Source organism: Betta splendens, chromosome 5 (genome assembly GCF_900634795.4).
Source record: "Betta splendens chromosome 5, fBetSpl5.4, whole genome shotgun sequence".
NCBI classification, from domain to species: domain Eukaryota; kingdom Metazoa; phylum Chordata; class Actinopteri; order Anabantiformes; family Osphronemidae; genus Betta; species Betta splendens.
The window spans coordinates 3,875,072-3,881,071 of record NC_040885.2 but is presented as its reverse complement, the minus strand read 5'-3'; positions in this window follow the sequence as shown (position 1 = coordinate 3,881,071).

Genomic DNA, 6,000 nt, shown 5'->3' with positions numbered 1-6,000 from the left:
ATACACGATCGACGCACCAGGAGGAGAGAACGACGGAGACGGTAGCGATCATATTTGTGCGTCACACTATCAAAAAGAAAAACATAAACATGAACTTGAACAGTGATGCAGTAGGTGTTTACCTACTGCATCACTTCCTGACTTTATTAGTCAGGAACTGCTTTTGCAGTAATATATGATGAAAATCTTTTTACTTGCATAACTGAACCAACTTTGAGGACTTTGGTGATGTACTTGTCCTGCTCAAGTCTTATATAACGGTGTTATCAAGTAAAGGATTACTAATTTATTTTCCTTGTTTCACTGCATTATCAGGTGTGTTCTAAAATGCATTAATAGCAATACTGCTTTAAGGGGGAGATACAGGTAATCTACAATAGATGTTATACCTCAGCAGTTTCTTGTGCAATTAGTTGATATGCATGCTGTCCCTAAAACAGCCAGTTGACAAACTGACAGTAGGCGCCACTGTCCTGAGAGAGCAGATGCTAGTAGTAACATCTGTCATGCACAGAATCTTAACCCATTTATCATATTCTCATAATTTGGTTTTGTGCAGCAGATTATCAAACTGCAAACTCATACTTTGTGTTTTTGCATATATCCAAATTGCATGTTTGTGGTAATTAGCACTCGGTAAAGGCGCAGGACTTGCATGCTGGGGGTTCCTGGTTCGAATCCCCGTTAGGGCGAATAAGCATCCAGTGTGGGTCCTTGGGCAAGATGCGAGAACAAGGCTCTGTTGGAATGCTACTACTCAAGTAACCCTAGTCAGAGGGGTTACATGCAAAGAATGTGCGGCGAATGGGAACGGAGAAACCCACATTCAAGACTGATGGCGAAGCAACTAGTAGCTCAGTGTTCCAACATCCACAAACGGCAACTGCTATCACAACTTGAGATTGACGAGATACAACACAAATGCTACGGCAAGGGGGAGCCAGGACGCCAGGTCATAAGGGAGGTTTCACCATCTCCCCAACCGGAAATTGGGTACGAAGCCCCAATAAGCACAGATACGCTGAGCGAGGCAGCGACTGACCTGAAAGATAAGATCATGGCGAAATTAAACATGCAACCCCGAAGCCAACTACAACGGCTAAGTGAAGTACCATCAGAAAGTCTCATGGAAGATGTGATGTGAGTGTGAGATGACCGATGCCTAAAAGGTACAGCCAGATGACCATACCTGAAGCACTCGAAACTGCCAAGCAAAGAGATACACCAGACACAACGAAGCCAGACGAATAAACCGGCTGTTCGCAACACAACCTGCGAAAGTGTACTCTCAATGGCAGGGTAATAACAGCAGAGCAGACCCACCAAGGCTGGAAACTGAACAGTACTGGAAAGGTATATGGGAAAGACCACACAGTGGCTGGTGGATCTGAGGGAAGACCACAGCAACCTCCCTGAACAGAATCCAGTGACTATCACATTGGCAGACATCCAACAAAGAGTCTCAGGTATGAAAAACTGGACAACACCTGGCCCTGACATGATCCACGCCTACTGGCTAAAGAAGCTCACTGCAACCCATGAGTGCCTGGCAGCACAAATGAACCAGCTGCTAAGGGATGGGACCCACCCTGAATGACTAACCGAAGGGTGAACAATCCTGATAATGAAGGATCCCTCAAAGGGTACAGTCCCATCCAACTACCGGCCAATAACCTGTCTCTCCACAACATGGAAGCTCATGTCAGGCATCATCGCAGCTAAGATAAGTGGGCACATGGGTCAATACATGAGTGAAGCACAGAAGTGTTATGTCGGCAGCTGGGCTTTCTGGTTTTGGGCTTTTATTGTTGTGGATTTTGTTTTGCATCCGGTTGTTTCGTTCCTGTTCCTTGGCTCGTTGATTGTTTTCACCGGTGCTTCATTAGTCGGTCTATTTAGCTCTTCCGTTTCCGCCGCATCCGTGTCGGTTTATTGTTCACCCACAGCTGTTTGAAGCCGTCCAGGTTTGACCAAGTTATTGCCTTGTGATCATAGTTATCGCTGCTGTATTTTGTTTCACGGTGACTTAGATTTGGTTTGTTTTTGCCACGCCAGTTTTCCATACTTTGTACGCGCTTTAAGTTTCCTGGTTTTCTCCATTCGCACGGTGAGCATTTTGCCCGTGCTATTCCGGACTAAAAGGACACTGACGTGAGGACGGTCCTCCGTCGTTCGGATCGCGCGCTATTAGCCGTCGGATCCGGTGTAGTTACGTGAAGCGCCGTGCGCACCATTGTGCTCCTCCACAGACACCGTGGGAAGTAACTTCTGGAGTAACGCTGGAACGAGGACCCTGTCTCCACAGCCACGCCATTGCTGTTCCTCAACCTGCCTCATGCTCTGAGCTTCTCCTCGCGTTTGCCCTGTTTTACCAGGGACGCTACTACCCAGGACGAGTTAACGCCCACGCACCCTTGTTTCCTTTTCTGTAAATAAAACCCTTTGTGTGCATACTAGGTCTCCGACTCGGTTCTGTGGAACACTCCCTTTATTGTGCACAGGGTAACATTTCCGTGACAAGAAGGGCATTGGTAAGGATACCAGAGGAGTCAAACACCAACTCCTGCTAGACAGAACAGTCGCCCAAGACTGCAGAATGCGACACACCAACCTGTGCACAGCCTGGATCGACTAGATCGACAAGAAAGCCTATGACTCAATGCCACACACATGGATCACTGAATGCCTGGAGCTGTACAACATCAATAGGACTCTAAGGGCCTTCATTGCAAACTCGATGAGGTTGTGTAGAACCACCCTTGAAGCCAATGGGAAGCCACTGGCTGCAAAGGAGCAGGCCCTGAGTACTAGAGCCATAGAAGCCCAGATCTACCACGCTAGACAAGACCCAAGGTGTTGACTGTGCAAAGAGGCCCCTGAGACGGTCCAGCACATAACTGCAGGGTGTAAGATGCTGGCAGGGAAAGCATACATGGAACGCCATAACCAAGTGGCTGGCATAGTATACAGGAACATCTGCGCAGAGTATGGACTGGAAACCCCAAGGTCAAAGTGGGAAACACCTCCCAAGGTGTGGTAGAGAATGGGCGAGCCAAGATCCTGTGGGACTTCCAGATACAGACAGACAGAATGGTAATGGCAAACCAACCAGACATTGTGGTGGTGGACAAAGAACAGAAGAAACTAGAGAAATCTCAAGGGCTCAGAGAAGAACTGGAGAACAACAGATCCCTGGAATAAAATCTGACATCTCAGTCCAGAAAAGTACAGTCCTAGGAACAGCAAGGATACTGCGCAGAACCCTCAAGCTTCCTGGCCTCTGGTAGAGGACCCGAGCTTGGAAAAACGGACGAGACCACCCGCGGAGGGTGCAATGCATCGCGCATTTAGACGTTTTGCGGTTCTCAGGTACTTTAAATTTTTATGGTCGGTGTAGACCATGAACAGCTGTTCTGCCCCCTCCAACCAGTGCCGCCACTCCTCCAGAGCCGTTTTGACGGCTAATAACTCACGGTCCCCAATATCATAGTTTCTCTTCGCCTGTGATAGTTAGCGGGACATAAACGCGCATGGGTGTAACTTGCCGTCCTCCGGATACCGCTGAGACACCACCGCACCTACCCCGGACTGGGAGGCGTCCACCTCCACCACGAACTGACGGGAGGGGTCCGGCATCCGCAGGATGGGCGCTGAAATGAAGCTCTGTTTGAGTCGATTGAAGGTGGAGTCGGCTTCTGGAGTCCACTGGAACCTGACCCTGGGAGAGGTTAGACCGTGCAGAGGCGAGGCAACAGTACTCAACCTACGGATGAACCGTCTATAGAAATTGGCAAACCCCAAGAAGCGCTGGACGTCCCGTCGACTTCGGGGAGTAGGCTAGGCCTCAACAGCTTGTGTCTTGGCCGAGTCCATTTGGATCTGCCCCTGTGATATGACAAAACCGAGGAACCTACCGCTACCGTTGTGACATGGAACTCACACTTCTCAGCCTTGACGAATAGCTGATGTTCTAGGAGATGCTGGAGCAACCGTCGTACGTGGGCGCGATGCTCCGCCTCAGACTGTGAAAAAATCAGAATGTCGTCAAGGTATACAAAGATGCGGGCGCATTGGTTAGTCCAAACGGCATCACCAGGTATTCGAAATGGCCATTGGGAGTGTTGAATGCGGTCTTCCATTCACCCCCCTCCCCGATCCGCACCAGATGATAGGCATTTCGGAGGTTCAACTTGGTGAAGATTCAGGCCTCCGATAACACCTCAAGCGCCGATGCCAACAAGGGGAGCAGGTAGGAGTCTCGGACCGTGACGGCATTCAGCTCCCGGTAATCAATGCAGGGCCGAAGCGATCCGTCTTTCTTCCCCACGAAGAAAAACCCAGCTCCTGCCGGGGAGGACGAGAGACGGATCAGACCAGCTGCCAGGGAACTCTCCAGATATTCTTTCATTGCTGCCCTCTCCTTCAGCAAGAGTTGGAGAGGAGGAGTAGGAGGAGGAGGAGTAGCGCCTGGCTTCAGGTTGATGGCGCAGTCGCGGGATTGGTGAGGTGGGAGTGACATGGCACGATGCTTATTGAACACAGTACGAGGCCCAGGTAACATTCTGGCACCCTGACTATATCCGCCGGGTCCGTGCAATTTCCTCCCTCGTCAGGAGATGACGCCAAATCCAACATTTAAAACAACTCGTGTTGCATCCTCCACCCCATTCCTCGATCGCTCAGCTTCGCCAATTTATTCGTAAAGTTCGTGCCGGCGAAGCCAGGTGTGTCCAAGGATTACTGGGTGATGACAGTTTGGTGCTACCAGGAAAGTGATCTCCTCTGAATGAGAGTCCGGAAACGTCAATACCTGAGCAATGTGATGCGTGATGCTCCAGAGCGGACGGTCGTCTAACGCCGCAGTCTCCCGCAGTACTGCCAAGGGCTGTGTGGGCACCCCCAACCGCTTCGCCAATTAGGCTATCATCTGCACCTGAATTGATCAGCATGGCCTGTTGAATGGACCGACGGCCGAACTGCAGCGTGACCAGCAGGAGCGAGCAATCGGGGGCATTTTCAAACACAGCTCGGCTCACCATTAGCCTCCGGCTTAATGGCGAGCCTGCCCTTTTAGCGGACAGCCTGCTGCGAAGTGGCCGGGTTAGCTGCAGTACAAGCAAAGACCCAGGCTCTGTCGTCGTCTGTTTTCCTCGCCAGTCAGTTGGGCGACCCAGCTGCATCGGCTCCTCCGCTGACAGCGGCGACCCGAAAGCGAAAAAAAACGCTCGGTGCGTGGCTCCGGCGTCCGCTCACGGAGTTCCGTGCGTTCCCCTGTGCGGCGCGCTTCTCCATCAGGCTCCTTCCGCTTCCCAGTTCCGCGACTCCGCCAGCTGCTTCTGTTCGCTGCTCCTCAGTCGCCGTTCAATGCAGATGGCCAGCTCTATTAGCGCGTCTAACCCCCTCGGAAGCTCTCTTACCGCTAAGCAGTCCTTCACCCGGCGGGGAAGACCTCGGATGAAAACATCCCCCAGCGCAGTGGTGTCCCAGCCTGCCTCCGCCGCTAACATACTTCGAAGTGCTCCGGTGCCCCTGTCGGATGTTTACCAGTCTCTGAGCCGCCTCTCGCCAGGGGGTTACCTTCTGGAAAATCTGCCGTAGCGCCGTAGAGAAGCTGTCAAATGAACTCAAACACACAGACTTGTTCTGCCACTCAGCTGCCGCCCAGACCTCGGCAGCTCCGGAGAGGTGGGAAATCGCGTACACCAACTTGGATTGCTTCGTCGGGAACCGTGGTGCACTCAGCTCAAAATAAATCTCACACTGGGTGATGAACTTCCTGCAGTCACCTGATTCTCCGGAGAAGCGTTGTGGGGCTCCCAAGCTGACGACGATCAGTGGAGCAGACGCTACCGGCTCCAGCGCAGCTTCTAGTGGAATCGAGGTTGCGTGGATCTCGGCCAGACTCCTGACCAGCTGAGTGAGCTTCGCCACTGACCTCTTGCCGCGCAGCACAGCAGGTCACATCCTGTAGAGCGGCGTCTGTCTTTCTGTCCAGCTCCT